Source organism: Gopherus flavomarginatus, chromosome 5 (assembly GCF_025201925.1).
Source record: "Gopherus flavomarginatus isolate rGopFla2 chromosome 5, rGopFla2.mat.asm, whole genome shotgun sequence".
Lineage (NCBI taxonomy): Eukaryota > Metazoa > Chordata > Testudines > Testudinidae > Gopherus > Gopherus flavomarginatus.
The window spans coordinates 6223534-6248894 of record NC_066621.1 but is presented as its reverse complement, the minus strand read 5'-3'; the positions used below and the strand labels follow the sequence as shown (position 1 = coordinate 6248894).

The window sequence follows — 25361 nt, the reverse complement described above, 5'->3', positions numbered from 1 at the left end:
AAACAATACTGTGAAAACACACTAGGGAACAAAGGCAGTGAATGCTAAACCAAGCGTTTGATAACAAAGACACAAAGCTTCAGCTAACACGTTTGTTATTTTTATATATGGAATACAAATTGAAATAGATCCTGTTTAGGCAAGAGTTTTGGGAAGTACCTGATAAAAATCTCCGTGTTACAGAATCAAAGAGAAAACCGCCCCCCCCCCCCAAACAAACCCTCCCCTGATTTTTGGACATCTACACAGAACTCAGAACTTGCTGACCTCCCCCAAATGAAATGAATAACCCCCCAAAACAGAATCCCCAATTCTAGGGCAGCCCTGGCTAAATCACTTTGGCCAGCCTCAGAGGGCAGCATTAAGCTTGTGGGACGGAGTTCATGTGTACGTTACCTCTCCACGCACTAGTACCAGCTCCTGGCTGCAGCAAGATGTGATGACCAGTGTGTGGTCAGTCAGAGCTGCCCTTTGCTAGGGTTTCTAGGAAGACCACAATGAAGTCGGTGGGATCCCTACCCTAGCGTTACTGTCTCTGACTATGTGTTTTTAGAAACGTTCAGGCGACACTGGGATGCTCAGAGATGACAGAATCAGAGGGCTCTAGAGTGTCCAGATGTCCCAATTTTATCGCGACTGTCCCGATATTTACTTGTTTGTTCTTTGGTCAGGACGTGAATTGTCCTGATATTTTGCCCCCCGGCGCCCAGGCGGAGGGAGCTTGCACCCCCCAACCCCAATTCCATCCCAGCTCTGCCCCTCCCCCCATGGGATTCCTCCCCAAATCCCTGCCTTGGCCCTGCCCCCAGCCCCGCCCCCTCACTGCCCTATTGGATCCGTCCCCAAATCCCTGCCCTGGCCTCGCCTCTTCCCCAAGCATGCAGCACCTCCTCATTCCTCCCTCCCAGGCTTGCGCTAATCAGCTGTATGGGGGCACAAGCTCTGGAGGGAGGGGGGAGAAGCAGGATGTGGCAGCCAGCTCAGCTCAGGGGAGGTGGAGGCAGAGCGAAGACAAACTGGTGCGGGGGGGCGGGGCGTGGAGCTGTCGGTGGGTGCTCAGCCCCCACCAATTTTTCCTATGTTCCCGGGGCTCTTGGGTTTTTTTTTTGTTTTGCTTTTGTTTTTTCCTCCACCGCCATCTCTTGAGGTTTTTTGTTGTTGTTGTTGCTCTGCTAGCACCCCCGACCCGATATTTCATGTCTCTCATCTGGTTACCCTAGAGGGCTCCTTCCTTTCAGCCCTCCCATGTTCCCTAGTGCTTCCTAAGAGGAGCTGTTCCATTGAGGACTCTGGTGTGAAGAGAGCTGGCCGCCCTAATGGCTACTAGTGCCGGGCAACATTTTTCATCCACAACATTTTTCCAGCATAAAATGCAGAATGGGTGACACTGACGCGTTGTGTGAATTCACACCAGTTTCACCCACGTGTTTCAGTCAAAAAAAATCCTAAACAAAGAGAGGAACAAAGAAATTGGAACGTTTTGTTTGACATTTTCAAAATGAAACATTCTGAGTCTGATATTTCAAAGCCTGCTTTAATTTTATTTTAAAACCATCAAAAACATGTAAAAATGATCAAAATTGAAGTGAAATGTTTTGTTTGACTCAAAACAACTTTGGGTTAGATGCATAAGAACATAGGAGCATAAGAATGGCCATACTAGCAAACCAATGATCCATCTAGCCCAGTATCCTGTTTGTTGACAGTGGCCAGTGCCAGGTGTCCCAGAGGGAATGAACAGAACAGGTAATCATCAAGTGATCCATCCCCTGTCGCTCATTCCCAGCTTCTGGCAGTCAGAGGCGAGAGATATCCACAGCATGTGTTGCACCCCTGATCATCTTTCTTAGCTAATAGCCATTGATGGACCTATCCTCTATGAACTTCTCTAGTTCTTTTCTGAACTCAGCTGTAGTTTTGGCTTCACAACATCCCCTGGCAATGAGTTCCACAGGTTGACTGTGAGTTGTGTGAAGACGTACTTCCTTTTGTTTGTTTTGAACCTGCTGCCTATTAATTTCATTGGGTTCTTGTGTTATGTGAAGGGGTAAATAACATTTCTTTATTTATTTTCTGCACACTAGTCATGATTTTATAGGCCTCTATGATATCCCCCACTTAACTGTCTCTTTTCCAAGCTGAACTGTCCCAGTCTTATGAATCTCTCCTCATATGGAAGCTGTTCCGTACCCATAATCATTTGTACCTTTTCCAATTCCAGCATATGCTTTTTGAGATGGGACAACCCATATTCAAGGTGTGGGCGTGTCATAGATTTATATAGCTGCATTATGATATTTACTGTCTTATTATCTGATGTGATTGCAGAGCCATTGGCCATTATCTTTGAAAACTCATGGCGATTGGGGGAGATCCTGGATGACTGGAAAAAGGCTAATGTAGTGCCCATCTTTAAAAAAGGGGAAGGAGGAGGATCCGGGGAACTACAGGCCAGTCAGCCTCACCTCAGTCCCTGGAAAAATCATGGAGCAGGTCCTCAAGGAATCAATTCTGAAGCACTTAGAGGAGAGGAAAGTGATCAGGAACAGTCAGCATGGATTCACCAAGGGCAAGTCATGCCTGACTAACCTAATTGCCTTCTATGAGGAGATAACTGGGTCTGTGGATAAGGGGAAAGCAGTGGACGTGTTATTCTTTGACATTAGCAAAGCTTTTGATACGGTCTCCCATAATATTTTGCCAGCAAGATAAAGAAATATGGGCTGGATGAATGGACCATAAGGTGGATAGAAAGCTGGCTAGATCGTCAGGCTCAACGGGTAGTGATCAATGGCTCCATGTCTAGTTGGCAGCCGATATCAAGCAGAGTGCCCCAGGGTCGGTCCTGGGGCTGGTTTTGTTCAATATCTTCATTAATGATCTGAATGATGGGATGGACTGCACCCTCAGCAAGTTTGCAGATGACACTAAACTGGGAGGAGAGGTAGATACGCTGGAGGATAGGGATAGGATACAGAGGGACCTAGACAAATTAGAGGATTGGGCCAAAAGAAATCTGATGAGGTTCAACAAGGACAAGTGCAGAGTCCTGCACTTAGGATGGAAGAATCCCATGCCCTGTTACAGACTAGGGACCGAGTGGCTAGGCAGCAGTTCTGCAGAAAAGGACCAAGGGGTTACAGTGGACGAGAAGCTGAATATGAGTCAACAGTGTGCCCTTGTTGCTAAGAAGGCTAATGGTATTTTGGTCTGTATAAGTAGGGGCATTGCCAGCAGATCAAGGGACGTGATCATTCCCCTCTATTCGACATTGATGAGGCCTCATCTGGAGTCCTGTGTCCAGTTTTGGGCCCCACGTTACAAGAATGATGTGGAAAAATTGGAAAGAGTCCAGCGAAGGGCAACAAAAATGATTAGGGGGCTGGAGCGCATGATTTATGAGGAGAGGCTGAGGGAACTGGGATTGTTTAGTCTGCAGAAGAATGAGGGGAGATTTTATAGCAGCCTTCAACTACCTGAAGGGGGGTTCCAAAGAGGACGGATCTAGACTGTTCTCAGTGGTGAGTGGTGGCAGATGACAGAACAAGGAGTAATGGTCTCGAGTTGCAGTGGGGGAGGTTTAGGTTGGATATTAGGAAAAACTTTTTCACTAGGAGGGTGGTGAAGCACTGGACTGGGTTACCTAGGGAGGTGGTGGAATCTCCTTCCTTAGAGGTTTTTAAGGTCAGGCTTGACAAAGCCCGGGCTGGGATGATTTAGTTGGGGATTGGTCCTGCTTTGAGCAGGGGGTTGGACTAGATGACTTCCTGAGGTCCCTTCCAACCCTCATATTCTGTGATTCTATGATCTATTCCGGGGTAGGCAAAATATGTCCCACGGGCCAGATCCAGCCGGCCTAGCATTTCTGTCTGGCCCACCATGACTAACATTTCTGTCTGGCCTCCTCTGCCCCCTTGCGATCTCCGAGTCTGGGCTGCTAAAAGTCCCGATATGCAGCGGGGTGGTCAGGCAGGCTGCCTGCATGCCGTGGCGCCACGCTGCTCCCAGAAGTGGACAGCTGCTGCTAGCACATCTCTGCATGCCCCTGGAAACCAGCCAATGGGATCTGTGGAGATGGTGCTTGTGGGCACCGGCAGGGCACGGGGACCCGCTGCCCCTCCCCCCCAAGGAGTGTGCAGAGATGTGACAGCAGCAGCAGGCCCCAGCCTCTTCTGGGAAGAGTGTGGGGCCAGGGCACGCAGGCAGCCTGCCTGAGCCCTGCTGCACGGCCGATCAGTAAGCGCCTCCCGGCCAGAGCCTGCACCTTGCATTCCCCCCCACACCCCAACCCCTTGCCACAGGTCAGAACCCCCTCCTGCACCCAAACTCTCTCCCAGACCCCACATCCCCTCCTGCACCCCAATCCCCTGCCCAGCCTGGACCCCCCTCCTGCATCAAACTCCCTCCCAGAGCCCACAGCCCTCACCCTCTCTTGCACCCCAACACTCTGTACCAGCCTGGAGCTCCCTCCTGCACCCAAACTCCCTCCCAGACCCCAGACCCCCTCCTGCACCCTAACCCCCTGCCCCAGGTCAGAACCCCCTCCTGCACCCAAACTCCCTCCCAGACCCTGTAATCCCTCCTGCCCCCCAACCTCCTGCCCCCTCCTACACCCAAACTCTCTCCCAGACCCGACACACACGCCATTAATATAGTAGAAATGTGCGGCCTATCATGACTTACCAAAATTCGTGGAGTGGCCCCCCTGCAAAAATGATTGCCCACCCCGATCTATCCCTTTCCTGACGGTTCCTAACATCGCTCGCTTTTCTGACTCCTGCTGCTGTACATTAAGCGGACGTTTTCAGAGAACTATCCACAACCACTCCAAGCTCTCTCTCTTGAGTTCTAACAGCTAAATTAGCGGCACATTTTTTTAAAAAATTGGTTTTGGTTTGACCCGAAACATTCCCCCCCCCCATTTTTGGAATTGCCAGCAAACAGGCCTCCTCACCAGGGTGTCTGGGTGCTGTTAATTAGCTACGTCAACACGTGCTCAGCTGCAAGGCTTCCATCCCCTTCTGTTGTTGCTTGGCCTAGAAACCACTGCTGAGCTAACTGCAAACTGGGCGGTGCTGTCCAGAGGCCTTGGTCTCCAGATGTTATTCCACAGGCCTTTCCCTCGCGAATACGAGTTCCCTTCCCATCTCTGAGCATCGCACGTTGTTGGTTCCCTCTGCTTCAGTGACCTGACAGTTTCCCTCACCGTGAAGACTTCCTCCGGAGAACTTGCTTCATTTTAATTACCTTTCCCCCACATGCCATTTGCATTTCACTTTGTTGCACTGTTTCCCCCGAAGCGATGGCAGCACCAAAGCCAGAGCCGCTGCCTGGCTGCTGTTGGTGCCAATGGAGTGCTGATAATACGCAGCCACTGCCAGATGTTAATTAAGCAAAATCAAATCAAGCAAATTAAAATACTGGGTTTTTTAACTCCCGTCTATGTAGTTAGTCACAGTGCTTATTTCTTAGGGGCAGTTTGACTCAGCAGTTGAAATAAAATAGTGCTGATAGTTACATACTGGCCTGATTTTTTCTCCTGGATGACGGTCACTCAGAAAGGGACAGTGAATCAGAGGGAGGGGTGTGATGACAGCTTTCTAGACGTATGTAACAGGAGGGCAGCGGAGAGCTATCCTGGCAGTAATGGGTTATTCTAGTCTCAGGGACAATTCAGATATGATATTAGTTAAAGCCAGGGTTACATTAGAAAAAATCTTCAATTAGATCCTCAACTGGTATCAGAACTGGGACATGGGCTGTCTAGTCTAGCGGTCAGAGCCAGAATCAGGAACCAGGCCAGGCGTCAGGGCTGGAATCAGGAACCAGGCCCAGGGCCGCCCAGAGGATTCAGAGGGACTGGGGTCTTCGGCCACAGGGGGCCCCTGCCACCGATTTGCCGCTGAAGACCTGGCACTTTGGCGGCGGGTCCCGGGGCAGAAGGACTCCCCACCGTGGGTCTTCGGGGCACTTTGATAGCGGGTCCCAGAGTGGAAGGACCCCCTGCCGCTGAATTGCCACTGAAGACCCAGAGTGGAAGAAGCTCTGGGGGCCCGGGCTCCGCGAGAGTTTTAGAGACTCATAGACTCTAGGACTGGAAGGGACCTCGAGAGGTCATCGAGTCCAGTCCCCTGCCCTCATGGCAGGACCAATTAATGTCTAGACCATCCCTAATAGACATTTATCTAACCTACTCTTAAATACCTCCAGAGATGGAGATTCCACAACTTCCCTAGGCAATCTATTCCAGTGTTTAACTACCCTGACAGTTAGGAACTTTTTCCTAATGTCCAACCTAAATCTCCCTTGCTGCAGTTTAAGCCCATTGCTTCTTGTTCTATCATTGGAGGCTAAGGTGAACAAGTTTTCTCCCTCCTCCTGATGACACCCTTTTAGGTACCTGAAAACTGCTATCATGTCCCCTCTCAGTCTTCTCTTTTCCAAACTAAACAAACCCAATTCCTTCAGCCTTCCTTCATAGGTCATGTTCTCAAGACCTTTAATCATTCTCGTTGCTCTTCTCTGGACCCTCTCCAATTTCTCCACATCTTTCTTGAAATGCGGTGCCCAGAACTGGACACAATACTCCAGTTGAGGCCTAACCAGCACAGAGTAAAGCGGAAGAATGACTTCTCGTGTCTTGTTTACAACACACCTGTTAATGCATCCCAGAATCACATTTGCTTTTTTTGCAACAGTATCACACTGTTGACTCATATTTAGCTTGTGGTCCACTATGGGGGGCCCCTGGAGTGGGGCCCCCAGAGCGAGTGAAGGACCCCACTCCAGGGGCCCTGAAAAACTCTCGTGGGGGCCCCTGCGGGACCAGGCCAGGCATCAGAGCCGGAATCAGAACCAGGCCAGGCATCAGAGCCGGAATCAGGAACCGGGCCAGGCGTCAGAGCCGGAATCAGGAACCAGGCCAGGCGCCAGAGCTAGAATCAGAACCAGGGATCAAGGCACAGGTCAGGTGCAGAACAACAGCCAGTCAGGAAGTCGTCCAATTGTTCAGACAACTTCCTGTGCCTCCTTCTGGCTTAAATAGGATGGTTGGGCCAATCAGAGGGGCCAGTCATCATCCCCTAGTGGGTGGGGCCCCTGGGAGGAGGCAGAGGTATGCTAGCCTCTCGCTTCTGATAGTGCTGGGTGCTGCTGGAGCGTAAGGGCTGCCAAGGCCCTGGGTTCAAGACTTGGGTGCCAACTGGAGAAGCAGTAAATTGAAGTGAATGCTGCTGCGTGGAGCCAGCAGAGCAACACTGGTTTATGCCAGCTGAGGATCTGGCCCCAAGTCTCTACAGGAAAGAGCCACAAAGGGAGTTGGGACAATTCACACCCGCTAAGAAGCTGCCCCTCAGAATGCTTTATCAGCAAACCAGCTGTGGAGGGGGGTTGTGGAGTCGCTGCTGTTAGAGATACCAGAGACTGAGCGTTTGCAGCTGGGTGTAGGGGGAATCACTCCGCTTGCTTGGCCCTGCTATGGTTTAGCTGAGATAGCCCGATATCTGAACTGTCCTTGGGCTCAGGCAGAGGCTTTGTGTTCTGCGCCGATCTCGCTGCAGTTTATCATTTGTGCTCTAGTTTGTCCATTGTTTGATGATGTTACTTTGTATAGCACCCTTGCGTGCGCAGCCTGGCAGCGAACGGCCCAGCCCTTTAACAGGGGTGAGCAAACTGGAATCGACAGTTATTCATACAGAACCCCCAGACCTTATCCAAGCTCCGGCCCCTGGGTGCTAGACACCGCACAGACATACAGGGCCAAATTTTCCATCCAGGTCAGGGCCAGATTTCCAAGGGCTCAGCACCCAGCCCTGGGGGGAAAGGTGATCAGAAGGGCTCAGCACTGACATGCTGGGCTTTTCTGAGCATCTGGATCTAGGTGCCTTTTGGAAATCCTGGCCCTATCCATGGACCATGTCCCCAAACGTTTTTTAGATTTGCAGCCGTTCCAGACGTCAGGCCCTTCTTAGAAACAAGTGGCCTGGGAAGCTCTTCAAGTGCTTGGACTCAAGCTCTCACTTTCAGCCTGTGTTGTATCGGGTTAGTTCGGCCCTTCCGTAGGCAGGCAGGGCAGAAGGCACAGGACACAGTTCTCTTCTTGCAGCCGGACAGCCAATGTGGGGATGTGCCAGTCCGGCTCAGCCTGGATTTAAAGAGACACAAGGTCGATTTCAGCTCAAAGAGGTAGGTTTGGGTAAAAACCTCGGGCAAATGGATGCATCCTCCTGGTGGCCAATCTCCCCCTGTAGTCTCCGGTCAGAGCCAGGGAGGCTGGCATGCAGACTCACCTGGGGAAGGCCTGGGTGCAGTGGCCAAGCAGAGGTTATTAACCCCCCTCACTCCTAATACCCAGGGGTGGCACAGCTGCCAAGTGCAACTTGGCCATTCCAGCTCCCTTGTGCCAGCCAAGCTGGGGGTGGGGTTTCCTAGGTGAGATCCCCCTGCAGGACCTGGCTCCAGGCTCTGGCCCACGTGGGGCCCTCTGTGGCTGGGGTGCCCAGCAGGGTGCTGCCACGGCAGAGCGCAGAGGTGGGCCCTGGTTCCACCCAGCCTGCCAGCAGCGGCGGCACCAGCATCGTCTCCCCGCCCGCCGCCCACCGCCTCCCGCAGGGCCAGCCCCGCCGCACCGCGCTGGGTGCGGCCGAACCCTGGTGCGGGCCTGCTGGCCCCGGCGCCGCTGCTGGGCATCGCCTGGGAGCCCGCTGTGCTGCATTGCGGGGCGGGCGCCTCCTCCCCCCCGCCCTCCCCTGGAGGCAGCGGGACTATCTGGGCCGGGCAGCAGCGCTGTCCTCGGGCAGGAATGTCCCTGCTCGCCCAGATAATGTTATTTATATCGCAGGGCTGGGCGGCTCCGCTCGGCGCTCCCCGCGCTGCCCCTGCCCCTGCCCCAGCCCCGCCGCGCCTCTGCCTCGCCGCTGCCCGGGACTCCGCGCTGCTGCTGCTGCCCTGGACAGGTGAGTCCGCGCCGGCCGTGAGTTGCGCGGGGATGGGGCCGGGGCGCAGGAGGGCCGGGGTCCGGATCCAGGGCGCACGGAGGGAGAAAGTGTCCGGATCAGGGGCGCACGGAGCGAGAAAGTGTCCGGATCCTGGGGGCAGGGAAGGGACGAAGTCCGGATCCGGGGCGCACGGAGGGAGAAAGTGTCCGGATCCGGGGGGCAGGGAAGGGAGGGGGCCCGGATCCGGGGCGCACGGAGGGAGAAAGTGTCCGGATCTGGGGCGCAGGGAAGGGACGGGGTCTGGATCCGGGGCGCACGGAAGGACAAAGTGTCCGGATCAGGGGCGCACGGAGCGAGAAAGTGTCCGGATCCGGGGGGCAGGGGAGGGACGAAGTCCGGATCCGGGGCGCACGGAGGGAGAAAGTGTCCGGATCCTGGGGGCAGGGAAGGGAGGGGGCCCGGATCCGGGGAGCACGGAGGGAGAAAGTGTCCGGATCTGGGGCGCAGGGAAGGGACGGGGTCTGGATCCGGGGCGCACGGAAGGACAAAGTGTCCGGATCAGGGGCGCACGGAGCGAGAAAGTGTCCGGATCCGGGGGGCAGGGGAGGGACGGGGTCCGGATCCGGGGCGCACGGAGGGACAAAGTGTCCGGATCCGGGGCGCACGGAGGGAGAAAGTGTCCGGATCCGGGGGGCAGGGAAGGGACGGAGTCTGGATCCGGGGCGCACGGAGGGGGGGCCGGGTGCAAGGGAGGAGGCTGCAGGGGCGCAGAGAGAGGGCACAGAACTGGGAGACACCCCCCCCCCGCAGCACACACCCCCCGCTCCGGACACCTGCCCAGCCCTCTGCCCTGGCGCCGGCTGCTGTGCCGCAGGGAGCCCGGGCCCTGCGTGGAATGATGCGCCCTGGAGAAGCCTATTTATAGCGTGGACTTGGAGACAGTTTCCTGGCAAGCCTCTGCAAGGTGCGCGGGTGGGGGGTTGTTTCAGTTCCCCCATGCCCCTCTGGGCTGATCCCCAGCCCTGCCGCAGGGACTCCTGGGGGGAGCCGGATGAGGGTCCCTTTCTCCTTGCCCTACTGGGGCACTAAGAAGCCAATTCCCGGTGTTTGTGTCCTGGGATCAGGGGTTCTCCCAGCGCAGCCCCAAGTGGTAGCGTCTCTGGAAAGATCTGGTACAGACAGAGCAAAGTTCGGGTCTGCGTGCCCGCTCCGTGCCTGGGCGTGCTCTAAATCCCCTGCCCCAAGGGATTTAGTATTTAGATTGCAAGTCCTTTGAGGCAGGGACTGTCCAGTTTGTCCTGTGTTTGTTCAACACCTTGTCGGTAGTTGCAGCCTAAGGACAAGCTGGATAAAAAGGGGGGAGGGGGCTCTGGAGCCTTTCCTCTGGGGGTCTCTGGCTTGAATCCAGCCTGTGTTTGCTGTTAAGGAGCCGCTGCCATCATCTGATATGACATGTGTGGATCTGGGTTCAGGTGCTTAGAGCCCAGGCCAAGCCTCCACTGCTGGCACCTCTTGCAGGAGTCAGCATGCAGCTCCCTGCCAGCACAGAACGGTTCCTTATGGAGTGTATCCTGGTGCTTGTTCTCATCTTTCATGAGTCTGAAGTGGGGGGAGCTTCTGCCTTTCCCTGGGGAAGGCCAGTGGCTGAGGAGAAGCTTCCTCCAGGCCTTAGAAGTGGCACTTCCCCCAGTGCTGCGGCGTGTTGGGGGTTGTTTGGTAGACCCCATGATGGCAATGTTGGTGTCTGGTGCTCTCGGTCCATCCAGCTCCTTGCACTTTGAAAGTGAGTGAAACTGCCTGTGTCTGGTCAGAACCCTGGGCAGAGAAATCTGCCTTCACCAAGCTGACTGGCTTCCCCACTAGTCCAGCTAGCCTTGGCCCATCCTTCCCGTACATTAGCCCACTGTTTAGTCCTCCCTCCAGCCCGAGTTCTCTTCTGCATGGGCCCCATTCGATTCACATCTCTGGGGTTTTGTCTCTCAAGCTGTGTACGCTGTAGGATGATCGGACAGCAAGTGTGAAAAATCGGGATGGGAAGTGGGCGGTAATAGGGACCTCTATAAGAAAAAGCCCCCCCAAAATCAGGACTGTCCCTATAAAATCAGGACATCTGATCACCCTAGTACTCTGCCACTGTGGGGCCTGAAACTGAAGGGAGCCAGGAAGGGCTGACTGGCTGCCCCCTGTCATTTCTTTGGTCATTTTAAAGGGAGCAGCACCTCAGATTGCACCTTCCTGCATGTGAAAGTGTGAGCCAGAGAGCACCCCTCTCTGCCCTCCAGTCTGTTCACTGAATGCAGCTGGGTATTGTGACGGAGCATCTACAGACCACAGAGTTAGGAATGCAAAAGTTCTGCTTCCTGAAGCAATGCTAACTCGGCCCACATTGCACACAGCGATCACATCTCGGTCCCAGAGCACCTCCGATCCCAGCCCCAACAGTGGCTTCCTTTCTGCGGTTCATGTATAGAAATATGATGTGCAAACCCTCAGGTGGAAGGCTTGATGTCATGGCTTGGCTTCCGACAGCTGTCCTGACACTGAGTTTGATGGAGGTTGTCCTCCTGATGCATTTTTGTTGCTAAGTGTATGATCCAAGTGAATGGTCAGCTCTTTCACTCTTCTGGATGTTGTCAAAATGTGTCAATGCAGTTCCCTGTGCTTTTTAGTGCCGGCCCTGCGCATCGTCTGTGCCCGAGGGCTGCCAAGGTTCAGAGCTCGAAAAGAAAATATCTGACATTGTGTCCTCCATGAGCTAAGGCTTCAGAATGTCTGGGCAGAGCTGGCCGGAGGAGGTCCGGTCCATGTGCGGTGGTTTTGTAGACTTTGCGAGAAAGGCTTGGTGACCCCGTAGTTAGGGGCACTCAGGTTGGACATGGGACCACCTGGATCCAGCTTCCTGCTCCTCTGCAAACTCCCTGTGTGATGTCAGCTTGTCTCTCCGTCCCTCTGCTCCCCATCGCAGAGGTGTGTGAAGAGAAGCACACAGAGACTAGGAGCTGCTCAGACACTGTGGTGAGGGGGATCATGTCGCTTATGGAGACAGTGAACTTTCTGAGGCCAAGGGCCTTTTGTGTTCTGTGTCTGCAGTGCCTCATCAGATGGGGGCCTGGGCTGTGGCTGGGGTACCTAGGCGCTACCAACACACGATGAGAGAGAAAGAGCCGAGTGGCCTAACGCCCCAGCTGTGGTGGCAATGGCTGTGTGTGTTGTGCTGTTACTAACTATTTCCCCTCTGCTCCTTCAGCAAGTATCCCAGACTGGCCTGGCATCATCCCGCTACCGTTCTGGCTTGGTTTTTTGGTTACGTTCTTTGCCATGATCTGAAAGCCTGGACAGCCGTAACCTGTCCATACTGCCCCGCCCCTCTCAGCTAGTACCCTTGCCTAGGGCAGGCAGTGTTGCCTAGTGGATATCGCATGGGGCTGGGACCCAGGAGACCTGGGTTCTAGTCCCAGTTCTGTTAGTGCCCTGCGGGGTGGCCTTGAGCAAGTCATTTCATCTCCCCTTGCCTCAGTTTCCCCATCTGTAAAAGAGGCAGAATGCTTCTTTGTGAAACACTTTGAGATCCCCTGACAGCAAGCGCTATGTAAGAGCGAGCTAGGGCCTCCCAGGGGACCCTGCCACTAAACCTTTCAAAGAAGCACCCTGCTCATAGCCTCAGCAGGTGGCCTGTTGCTGCCTTATTAAGATCTCTGCTTTACTGAAAGCAAAACACTAGGAAGCCTCCAATTTGCTCTGGAAGGCTACGTCTACCCTTCCAGCACCATGTCCAGCAGTGCTGCCCCCAGTGACACTCATGCTTTTTAGCACCATGGTGGCCCAGTGCCTCTCCAGTGTTTCCCCACCGTGGTGAAAGGCTCCAGCGCTGGGGTGGGAGGGAGCAATCAGAGGCTCCATCAGCTCCCCACTGCTGGAGCCTTTCCCCACTGCCGTCCCTTGCCGGAGTCTTTCCCTGCAGCATGTGCTCTGCACGCCACCATGAGCCTAGCCAGAGCCTTAGCTGAGAGGTGACCCAGTATTTCTACTACTGGCCTTCTTGTCTCAGCTTCTCCTCTTGTGTTCTGCACCTTGCCATCCCACCTGGCAGTGTAATGTCAGCTCTTTGGGTGCAGGGTGTGTCTATTTCTGGGGGCCCAGCTGTGGCCGTGAGTCAGATCTGCCTGCTGGCTCTTTAATTACACGGCCGGATACCTGAGCTGCCTTCCAATCCTGACTGCAGCCTCTGGGTGCTGCTGTGAGAGGAACAAAGTTAATACCCTGACCCCAGATGCCCAACCAACCCGCAACCCGGTCCCTAGCCCCAGTCGGATGCAGGAGAGGAAGGTGGTGGCAGGGCTTTTCTGAGCTCTGCCCACAAAAGGGCCCCACTCAAATGAGGCAGGACAGGGTTGTGTTGCTGCTGGGCTCCCTCTCTCTGAAGCTGGGATGAGCCCGGGCTCCCTGATTGGCAAAAACCCCCCAGTGCTGGCGTGTCCCAAAGGCCATGCACGTTTGGCACCCAGGAGCCCTGGCACCCAGTGTGCCGTGCAGAGTGCAGCCCCTCCCCTTCCTTGCTGACAGGCGCCGTGTTGTGGCTGGCAGTGATAACGTCCCCTTACCATGAAGAACAGGACAGTTCACACCTCTGCGAGCGATGGTCCCAGGCTCCCTGTGGACTCCGGGCTGGTTACACCCAGACACCTTTCTGAGAGATTTGTTTTCACAATCGTAACAGCTAAAGACTGACGTTGTTTTTACATGGAACAGAGATTCTGGAAATTGAGACAGCAGGTGCTGCTACAGCATGGAGGAGCATCTGGGCTGTTCCTGTGCTGAATTCCCCTCCCCTCCGGGCCTAACTTCCCTGGAGCTCTGGTTCTTGAAGAAGTCAACGAAGTCAGTGAAGCTGCAGAAAGTAGAAAGATGCCATCAGGCGCATTGAGCCTCAAATTCTTAGAGGCTTTAGAAGTTAGATGCTGAAGTGAACATGCAGAGTTTACCCAAACAGACCTGCCATTTCCCTTGCTACAGATGGTTTATCTCCCTGTTCAGCGAATCTAAATAATATCGCGTAGTACCTCTTCAGCATGTTAATCTTCAAAGGGATTTCCAGACAGTACCTGAGCCGGGGCGGCCCTGAGCGAATGGTGGGGGATTAGCTGCTTGATTCCTATAATGTTTTCACGGAGCAGCCTCTCACGTCAGCACTTGTCACCCGTTAACTAAAAGGAGACCCCCTCCCCCCGGCCCAGCACGGGCCACAGGAGTGACAGGGTACGTTTCCGTGCACCCTGTGGGCCGGTCTGAAATTCACAGCGATCAGACACAGCAGGAGCTCTGCGTCGGCCACAGTTTTGATTGCCCTTTAGCAAACTGGGTGTTCAGGAAATTTGGTTTCCCTGTATAACAATCTGTGATTAGCCTGATGAGAATCACCCAAGTGGCTCAGGGACCAGGTGGGCACAGACGCCTGCGTCACCTAACGGACGGGTGCTCTTTCTGTTGTGGTTCTCAGAAGCAGGCGTCTCAGCTTATGTCCAGACTTGAAAGCGCTCTGACCTTTTCTGAGCAAAGGTCTGTCCCGACCGCTGCAGTGAGTCTGATCTGCCCAGAAGTGCCGGCTCTCTGGTTGCCAGGCCAGATACCTTGCCGTTCAGCCAGCCCAGCCGAGTGTCCAATACCAGGGAGGATTCCTACCCTTACACCTCATGTACCGCATTAAGACACATACCCAACGCGCTGGCAATGCTCCGAACGGAAGCAGCAGTCATATTTCATACTCTGCCCCCTCCTCCCTCGCCAGACACTCTCTCTCAGACCCTGCCTTGATTTCCCACCCTCCGCACTTCACTTCTGTGTTGAAAACAGGGCCTGGGTTCTCTGGTCGCTGTGGTGCTCTGAAGCTTTGGGCAGTTCCCCAAAGTTTAAGGTGTTTCTTTAGCATGATCTCAGGCACCAGCGTGATTTCTGGTTCTTGTTGTTCCAGCCTGGTGCTTCGGGCAGTCTGCTGTATCTAGCGTAGGTGTTTCTGTGGCCCCCATTGCTGGAGTATCTTTGTCAATGGATTTAGCCTGGTGTCACGGAGTCACAGGCTCTGGTCTATGCCCCAGCTGGTCACCAGACCCCTGGGAGTTACCCGTTAGCGTACCGGCCCTACACACCTCTGCAGGAGCAGGCCTGCGGCCTCCCTGCACTGAATCCAGTCCCTGCGGGAGGTGTGTACCATGTCCCTTCAGGCACAAAGCTCCCCTCAGGATGTAGTTACAGTAACACCGGCAGCCTTGAGTCATAGCCATTAGCCCTCCCCCCAGACTGGTACCCTGGTGAGCCAGGGATCCGTCTCTGGCTCCCTCTTTTGTCCCTTTGTCCCCACAGGAGAGGGACCCTGAGTCCCCAGGGGCAGCCCCTCTGCCCATCACCTGATTCCTTTCCCCCTTGTTTTCCAGCTCAGTTCCCACGTCCCACCTGCCCCGGGTTTCAGTGGATTGCTCAGGCCTTAAGGTGTTAGGGTGACCAGACAGCAAGTGTGAAAAATCGGGACGGGTGGGGGGTAATAGGAGCCTATATAAGAGAAAGACCCCAAAATCGGGACTGTCCCTATAAAATCAGGACATCTGGTCACCCTATGAGGCGTCTTTGTCAGGCTCTTGATTTGTCTTCTTTAACGGGCCAGACAGGGAGTGACACCCACCTTCCGACGCTTCTTGTTCTGCCCTGAGAGCAGATCTCATCCTTTCCCCCGACACTGGGTGGCCATGCAAGGTGTGGGAGGAAACTGAGGCAAGCATCAGCATCATTAAAACGCTACAAACAGCTCCCTCTTGGTCACACCTCACAACACTGGGGAAGGGGAGTTGTACCCACACAGGGCCTGAAGGGGTTAATGGGGGCCTGAGAAGCCTGTTAAGCCCAGGCTTCACTGAGGGTGGGGCCCAGCTGGGGAGGAGCTGGGTGGTGATAAAGCCAGGAAGTTTGCAGCAGAGGTGGGGGGGGGGGTCTAGAGGAGCAGCAAGGAGTCTAAGGGAGCAGACCTTAGCTGCCAGCCCCCTGGGCTGAAGCCCAGAGTAGAGGAAGGGCCTGCGTTCCCCTCCCAGCCACTGAGGAAAGTGAGGTGAAGCCCCTGAGATAAGGGGTGTGAGGACCACAAAGCCCAGAGATGGAGGGAGGACCTGCTACAAGACCCCAGGATATAGCTGGGTTGGACTCTCTGTTACCCCGGAAAGCGTGGACTAAAGCGTGACCAGGCCGGAGGGCCGAGTGGCAGGAAGAGAGACCACTGCAGCGATGGAGTGACTGTGGGCAGGGGGACCATCCAGGGACACCCTTACTGTGCCACCTCTGGCTATGGGGATGTGCTCTTGCAGTGAGTAGACCCCCTGACAGGATTTCACATAGATTGTAAGCGCCTTGGAGCAGGGCCCATCTTGTTTGTCCAGCACCTGGCACAATGGAGTCCTGGCTCAGGCCTGGGCTCCCAAGTGCTGTGGTAATACAAATAATGGTAATACAGATGGGAAACTGAGGCACGGAGAGGCTAAGTGACCTGGCCAAGGTTACACAGGAAGTTTGTGGCAGAGTAGGGACTTGAAATGAGGTCTCAAGTCCTGGGCTAGTGCCTGAACCACTTCTTGGAAAAGGCAAGTTTAAGAGTGGGCTGCAGTGCTGCCAGCTTGCATGGTTTTTTTTCCATGACTCCCCCAATATTTGGCATTGTTCTAAAGCACCAGCTGCTGGAGTCAGGTGAGAATCTTTCCTCCTTTGAAAACAGTAAGTCTAGCCCATGTGGCTACAGAGAAAAGCTTGAAAAGCTGGCCCCTTGAGGCTCTGAAACTCAGAAGGCAAAGGAAGGGAACCTCACGGGTTGTTTGGTGGAGAAAATCAGGTGATTTTAAAGAGGATTGTATTTTGGGGGGAGCCTGCTTGCTGATCCCTGACCGGTGAGTCTCAGCAAGGCAGGAGAGGTCTGTGGCAGGGGGACACTTCTCCGAAGGGAGCAGAGATTATACTCTGGTTTATGTCACTGAGCTCTATTTTTAGCCTGTGGAGTGTCAGCGTGTGCATATGTCCTGTGGTTTAATTGACATGGGAGGCTCACTGCAGCCAGTCCCTGCTCTCAGGATGTGCCCAGTGTTGGCTAGACGGCCAGGACACCTTTGGGCGTTGACTTCTGGGGAAACATGATGTGTCTGGAAAAGGGTTGTTTCCTTATTTGCTTCCCCCAAGCACCCTCCCAAAGGAGAAAGCCAGATCCCACAGACTCTGCCGTCTTGTGCTTCTGGTCTGGGCTGCTGTCTGGGCAAAGGCTGGCGGATTGTGGGGATGGGCTGGCAGATGGATCGAGTCCCCTTGGGCACAGTGAGAGCGGGACATCCGGAAGCCCAGTTGGTTCCTAGAGCACTAGGACAGAGTCAGTGCGTGTGGGGAGAGGGATGGCCGTGTCTGCCCTCTTGGAGGAGCTGCTGATGCTACTTACATCGGCGGAGATGCGTCCCAATGGTTGAACGATGCAGCGGTCCCTTGCTCCCCGTATCCATAGGCAGGGTGCTGAGCCTGGGGACCCGGATACGGGCGCTGCCTGTTACAACAGGGCTCTTCTCTGCTGAGCATCGTGCAACTTCCAGCAGCACTGAACGGGGGTAGCGCTTTGCCACTCGCCTTTCCTGGCGCATCAATTCTCTGCCCCCACTCGGGGTGCCGGGCCACGGCGGCTGGAGAAGGAGCGGCACCGCCCGTCAGCTCACACTCACTCCTATCGTTTGTTCCTGCCGGCCCTCGGGCCGACCTTGCGGCTGCCGCGTGGAAGTGCAGCGCCACGTGGGGCCCATGCCGATGGGATGCATGTGTCCGCGTGCCGGCGGTGAAGATGGCCATGCCTGGTGCTCCCTCACCACGGCCACCTCTGGGGGCCACCATCACTGGGCAGGGCAGCGGGACAGAGATTAACAAGCATTTTCCAGCCTTGGGAAGAGCTGTGCCACGGGGACCATCGCTCCCAATGTGGCAGGCGGGGAGTGAAGCCAGGAGTGCCTGGAACATGTCCCATGTCTCTGACCCAGCCGTGAGAGTGTGACTCTTCCTCCCGATCGCACCACTTCCAAAGGGTTCCCCTTCTGTGGTGCTGTCAGCGGGGAGCTGGGCCCCGTGGAGGGGGGGAGCAGGTGAAATCCAGCCCGGTCATTACGGGGAGAGCAGTGGCTGGGATCTTGAGCCCTTTACCGGCGGGGTCCGTCCCACCCAACATGCCCTGCTCTGGAGAGCACAGCCCCTGTCCCCAGCAGTGTGTGCCAGCCTGGGGGCAGGGGAGCGTGGGAAGAGCTGTGAGAAGCTACCCACCTTTTGTCCCTGCTCCTGCAGAGCTAGCGTGAGCCACGCACACGTGCACGGCTTCAGGCCCGAGCGCCTGCGCTCCGCCGTGACCCTGGCCCACAGCCCCAGCAGGGCCGGCTTTTGGAAGTGCAGGGCCCAATTCCAACAGTTTCGGCGGGGCCCCAGCAGGGATGACTTAAAAAAAAATGTAAAAAAACCAAATGGGGCTTGTACTCACCCGGCGGCGCTCTGAGTCTTCGGCGGCGGGTCCTTCACTCGCTCCAGGTCTTTGGCGGCACTGAAGGACCCGGAACCGAAGTGCCACCGAAGACCCAGAGCAAGCGAAGGACCCGCTGCCGAAGTGCCGCTGAAGACCCGGAGCGCCGCCAGGTGAGTAAAAATTAAAAAAGGCGCCTCTAGGCAGGGAAGGGATTCTCCCTGGAAGTGGGGCCCTCTTAGGCGCGGGGCCCGATTCAGGGCAATTGGTGGAATAGGCCTAAAGCCGGCCCTGAGCCCCAGCCCTGCATGCTCACACCCAGGGCAGCCTGTGGCGGGGTGGGGGGATACCCCGTGAGAGCCAGAACCCAGCAGTAGCTAGCACGTGTGTGCCCATTCCCTACCCTGCACACACCCCCAACACCCTTCCGCACCCAGGGCTAGCTCCAGGGTTTTTGCCGCCCCAAGCGGTGGAAAAAAAAAGCCGCGATTATGATCAGTGGCAGCTCCACTGTGCTGCTTTCTTCTTCGGTGGCAATTCAGCGGCGGGTCCTTCCCTTCCGAGAGGGACTGAGGGACCCACTGCCGAATTGCCGCCAAAGAGCCCAACGTGCTGCCCCTTCCCCTTGGCCGCCCCAAGCACCTGCTTGCTGAGCTGGTGCCTGGAGCCGGCCCTGCCCACATCCCATGTTCTGGCAAGATCCTGGTTACGTGTGTGAGACGCTCTCGTGTGTGTGTATGACTCTCATGTGTGTGTCTCTGTGTGTGAGAGATTTGTGTGTGTGAGAGAGAGACTCGTATGTGTGTGACACTTGTGTGTGAGACTCGTGTATGTATGTGTGATAGAGAGACACTCGTGTGTGTGTGTGAGAGAGACTCATGTGTGAGAGACTCTTGTGTGTGAGAGACACTCCTGTGTGATGCTTGTGTGTGTGTGTGCGTGATACTTTTGTGTGTGTGTGTGTGTGTGTGAGAGACGTGTGCGTGATACTTTTGTGTGTGTGTGTTTGTGAGAGAGAGAGAGAAAGAGAGACACTCATGTGTGCCTCAGAGTAGCAGCCGTGTTAGTTTGTATCCGCAAAATGAACAGGGGTACTTGTGGCACCTTAGAGACTAACAAATTTATCTGAGCTTAAGCTTTCATAGGCTACAGCCCACTTCATCAGATGCATGTGTGCGTGAGACTTTTGTGTGTGTGTGTGTGAGAGAGAGAGAGACACTTGTGTGTGTGTGTGTGCCTCATCCATTCCCAGTGGGAGCTGGTTTCCTGTGGGGCCCGCCTGCTACATGACCTCTCATTGTGTCCTGCCTCAACTCTGCATTCCCCGATTTCTGCCCCCCTCTGTTCAAGGCCTGGCTGACTCAGCGTGGATCAGACCCAGCCTAGCTCACAGGGAATGGAGTGAGCTACCTTGCACTGCTGAGGCCTGTGAGCAGGGTGGCTGCAGGCTGGTTGCAGTTCCTACCCAGCCTGTGCTTCAGGGATGGCAGATGGAGCTCACAAAACAAAAGCAAACGAGCCTCTTGGATTCAGTGTGGCTGGTTGCTCGAGCTGGCGTCACATTATAATATAGTGACTCTGTTGTGATGCAAGGCAGAAACGCTCTAAACATCTGTGGGAAGCAGTAGGATACAAATACTCCGAAAGCCTGGCGAGACGTTTCCAAAAGCAGCATGCCATGGACTGCATTGTTGGACAAAGTCCCTTGCTATGAGGGCCAATCTTATCGCATATCCACTGAAAACGAGAGCTGGTGAGAAACCTTCCAACTGAAAATGCTGCTTGGACAAAGTTTCAATGCTTTGTGAGAACATATCGGTTTCATTGACGCCCTCACAGGAGAGCATCAAAACCTTGTGTTCCAGCTTTAGCATTACGCCTCTTCTGTTATATTAAACTAGTTGGGAAGCTCTGTGGGGCAGAGACCATCTCCTTGTCCTGGGTCTCTGCAGCGCCTAGCACAATGGGGCCAGATGGTGGCTCGGAGATGCGACATTAATACAAATAACAGTACATGATCATTATATTGTCTTATAAAATCAAAATGGTTAGACTGGTGTAGTAGAAACCACAGTGTAAAAGGATATAATCTAAAAGTCTCAGTGAAAAAGACACACGTCGATAAGGCTGTGAAGGAAATATTTCAGAATGTTTCATCTTGCAAAAATTCCAAGAATTTGCCTTTTTGTCTCGATCTGAGGCTGAAGCCGGTGTTTGAAATCTTGGGCCATCCCGCGAGGTGCCAAGCCCATTTTCCAGCTGGTTCTGTTTCGAACGCTGCAAGCGCTTTGCTTTCCCAGACCTGCGGGAGTGGGTTCTGAACCAGCACACACAGAAAAGCAGAACTTTGTCGAGCGGCTGCAAAATGCGCCCACCTCGTTCCCCAGTCCAGTAGCTTTCCCGAAGACAGGTTGTGCTTCCACTGCCTCCTGAGCTGCAGGCTCCCCCGGGCCGCTGAACAAAACCCAGGCAGGATCGGGGGCTGCAGCACTGGACTTGCTAATCAGTTGTCCCCTCCATCAGCAATGCAAGATGAAAGGAAGGGTGGCCTTGTGGTTAGGGTGCTAGCCAGTGCTCAAATCCCTGCTCTGCTACAGACTTCCTGTGTTACCTTGGGCAAATCACTTGGACTTTCTTATCCCCATTTGAAAAATGGGGCTCATACCCCTGCATTGGGGTGCATGAGGTTAAATATATCAGCGCCGAAGTGGACCTTGACTCCTGCCATGATGGAAGCCAGATAAATATTATAGATAAATTCTCTGTTTTTCCCATGGCAAATTCAGGTGGCACACCACCCATAGGTTTGCACGATGCTGGAGATGGCTGTAACAAGTCCTCTATTAACCCCCTGCTGGCTGATGCCACTCTTTGCTGAAGAATGAAGTAAAAGTCATCATCGAATTACCCAATCCCAAGAAACCCAAGAGGAGGTGAAAGGGCAGCACGAGAAAACGGAGCTGCTGCAGACTTTTCCCCCACAACAGCCAACACAACGGACTCTGCCAGGCAGCTGGCCGGTGCATTCTCGCACCCCTGCAGAGCCTAGGTTTGGGGTCTGTGTGAGCAATGGACCCTACAGGGAGTGAGGAGACCTAGTCTTTAAAAAAGGGATGAAGGAGAATCTGGGGAACTACAGCCTCACCTCAGTCCCTGGAAAAATCATGGAGCAAGTCCTCAAGGAATCCATTTTGAAGCACTTGGAGGAGAAGAAGGTGATCAGAAACAGTCAACATGGATTCACCAAAGGCAAATCATGCCTGACCAACCTGATTGCCTTCTATGAGGAGATAATTGGCTCTGTGGATATGGGGAAAGCGGTGGATGGGATATATCTTGACTTTAGCAAAGCTTTCGATACAGTCTCCCATAGTATTCATGCCAGCAAGTTAAAAAATTATGGATTGGATGGATGGACTATAAGGTGGAGAGAAAGCTGGTTAGATTGTCGGGCTCAACGGGTAGTGATCAACAGCTCAATGACTAGCTGGCAGCTGGTATCAAGCAGAGTGCCCCAGGGGTCGGTCCTGGGGCTGGTTTTGTTCAATATCTTTATTAGTGATCTGGATAATGGGATAAATTGCACCCTCAGCAAGTTCACAGACGACACTAAGCTGTGTGGAGAGGTAGATACGCTGGAGGGTCGGGATGGGGTCCAGAATGACCTAGACAAATTAGAGGATTGGGCCAAAAGAAATCTGATGAGGTTCAACAAGGACAAGTGCAGAGGCCTGCACTTAGGATGGAAGAATCCCATGCACCACTACAGGCTGGGGACTGACTGGCTAGGCAGCAGTTCTGCAGAAAAGGACCTAGGGGTTACAGTGGACGAGAAGCTGGATATGAGTCAACAGTGTGCCCTTGTTGCCAAGAAGGCTAATGGCATATTGGGCTGCATAAGTAGGAGCATTGCCAGCAGATTGAGGGAAGTGATTATTCCCCTCTATTCAGCACTGGTGAGGCCACATCTGGAGTATTGCATCCAGTTTTGGGCCCCCCACTACAGAAAGGATGTGGACAAATTGGAGAAAGTCCAGCGGAGGGCAACGAAAATGATCAGGGGTCTCAGGCACATGACTTACGAGGAGAGGCTGAGGGAACTGGGCTTATTTAGTCTGCAGAGAAGAGTGAGGGGGGATTTGATAGCAGCCTTCAACTACCTGAAGGGGGTTCCAAAGATGATGGAGCTCGGCTATTCTCAGTGGTGGCAGATGACAGAACAAGGAGCAATGGTCTCAAGTTGCAGTGGGGGAGGTTTAAGTTGGATATTAGGAAACACTATATCACTAGGAGGGTGGTGAAGCACTGGAATGGGTTACCCAGAAAAGTGGTGGAATCTCCTTCCTTAGAGGTTTTTAAGGTCAGGCTTGACAAAGCCCTGGCTGGGATGATTTAGTTGGGGATTGGTCCTGCTTTGAGCAGGGGGTTGGACTAGATGACTCTACTCATCTATGATTCTATGATAGTCTAAATCACCAGGGAGATGTGTCCCCTCCTCATGGCTCTCGCTGTGGAAACATGGCTATCGAATCAGCCCACAGTTTCCATGGGGTTAACAGGAAAAGTGTCATTCCTCTAGATGATCTTGGCCCATGTGGTTAGAGTCCAGGCCACGGGAGAACCCCCCCCCCCCGAATGCATGCATTGCTGAGAGCCCCATACCCCGCCCCCAGCGACGTGTGCGTGCTCATGGCTCCGGAACACAGGCTCACCCGGATGTATGGGGAAGAGCTAATCAGGGTGAAATGGGTGGCCTGGGTAAGCCCTTCCAGGCAGCACGTTGTCCCCACTAGTGGTGGCTGGGCCACGGCTAGCAAGTAATGGGACGGCTACGGCCTTGCCTACCGGAACCGCGTGGTTTAGTGTGTGGATCAAGAGGCCTCAGGTTCATTCCCTCCTGCCTGGATTGTGCTCTGCTCCTTGTACCACCAGAGCAACAGACAAGCTCAGGAGGGCCGGGGAAAGTCTCGTCACGTTTCGCTTGACTTGCAAGTGACAGGGTGGGAGCAAAGGTGGCAGGCCGGGCTCGAGGGTGGCTGCCTACCTCGCCTACCCCGGACGTAATGCTGCCCTCTTCTGAGCTGTCCCACAGGGGGTCAGGGCCAGTTTGCTTTATAAGCACAGGAGCCAAAAGAATCCGTCACTGCACAAAGGCCCTTGCCCGTGGGTCTTCTCTGTCAGATGGGATTGCTCAGGCCCCGCGATGGAAAAGGTCTTAAAAGGTTTGAGAGTAGCCACCCGCTCTTTAAATGAACGCTGTCAGCTTGATTTGATCCCCCGCCGTAACGACATTCAACGCTCTTTTTCTTCTCTGGAGGCCTGTTCTGCGACAGGGCTTGTCTAAGCTCTAGCCTTGCCAAAGGAGAACAGGTAAGCCCCTCGGTCGTTGTTTCTAATTTGTATTATAGTCGCGCTTAATGACCCCAGTGGATATCAGGGCTGCGTTCTGCTGAGTGCCAGCCCCACAGCGAGGGACAGTCCCCGCCCCAAAGAGCTTACAGTCTCAACAGGGAGAGAGAAACTGAGGCACGGAGGGGAAGCAATTTGTGTAGGCTCACAGAGTTGGGACTAGAACCCAGGTGTTCTGATTCCCACCCCACAAGGCACAAGGCAGGACAGCTGGAGCAACAGACTCACTTCCCCTCTGGGGAAGCTGTAATAGATTCAGAGTGTCTGTGGCTCAGAGGGGGCGGCCTAGCACATAGGAAGCCTTGGGTCACCCGTCCTCCCGGGGGCAGATCATGAGCGGGAGCTAGGACAATCTCCACCCATGAGCGGTTGCATCACAGAGCTGCAGAAGTTTGGTCCCATATCACATTTCTCCTGCTAGCAGTTTCTGCAGTTTAAGGCCAGAAGGGACCATCAGATCATTCCACTCCAATATGGTACTGGCCACCTGCACCACCCAGCTACCCAACGCATTGAAGCATTTCAACCCTCAGGCATCTAACCTGTTGTGAGCCACCTGCAGAGACCAGGGGAGACCAAGGTGTGGCCCAGGCAATGGCGGGGGACTCATTAGGTGAGAGAGGGCCAGCCAATTCCAGCAGGTGAACTGCTCCCCATGCTGCAGAGGAAGGAAAAATACCCCCCTCAGGTCCCGTCTGATCTGACCTGACTCTGCTGATCAGTGTGACCCTGACCATTTGGAGCAAGACCCACCAGCCAGGCAGCGAGAAAGAGGAGTCTCTGCAGGTGCACTTGATGCCAGCGGAGAGCGAGTAGTCACAAAGTGCCTGGTGATGGCACAGAGCTTCCGTGGGTGTCCACTCTGACAGCGGGTGGGCAGGGTGCGTGTGGCAATACGGATGGGGAGTGGACAGTGTCAAGGCACATACCCTACAATACCAGGTCCTGCTGCACTAGGTTAGCTGCTAGCATGTCTAGGCTAAATGCCTGTGTTGTGAACACACTCCCACAGTGGACAGGTGCGGACACCTACATAGTGTGCACAGCATGATCACATGCAAGAGTGCTACAAGGCACATGCTGTAAGGCCAGCAGCGTTCGTGGACACGACAAGAGCGGATAGCGTCACATGTGCTAGGCTAGAAGGGGACGTTTGCACTGACAGCTGATAGCTGCCAAGAGAGAACGGCATGTGGCCTGACAGCAAGCATGCTATGCCAGACTAACGCTGATCCAAGCCATGCCCTTCAGCGGGGCCAGCCCTGACGGGTATTTAGAGGGAGGAATCCAGGGGAAATCCAGTGCCCCAGGGTGGGGTTGGGGCTGCTATCTTTTGGGTCAGATTAACAGCAAGGCCCTCACCACTTGTCATTCAAAATCCCGTAGCACTCTCCTAAGGAGTAAGCGTGTGAACCTGACAGTCCTGGCCCAGTCCCAGCACTGGTAAATACCTGCTGCCAGCGTCCCTTTCCCTGGCAGTTTTCCCTGGATTCCTAGTTGCCTCCCAGATG

General features: G+C 54.5%; 1 protein-coding gene across 1 annotated transcript in view; it reads left to right on the top strand.

Moving 5' to 3' along the window:
- Nucleotides 1-8833: 8833 nt before the first annotated feature.
- The window catches only part of SPTB (spectrin beta, erythrocytic), a 125339-nt gene continuing 108811 nt past the window's right edge, over nt 8834-25361 (top strand). The window contains 1 exon segment of the mRNA XM_050956656.1: nt 8834-8954. The gene's annotated coding sequence lies outside the window, so the exon portion shown is untranslated.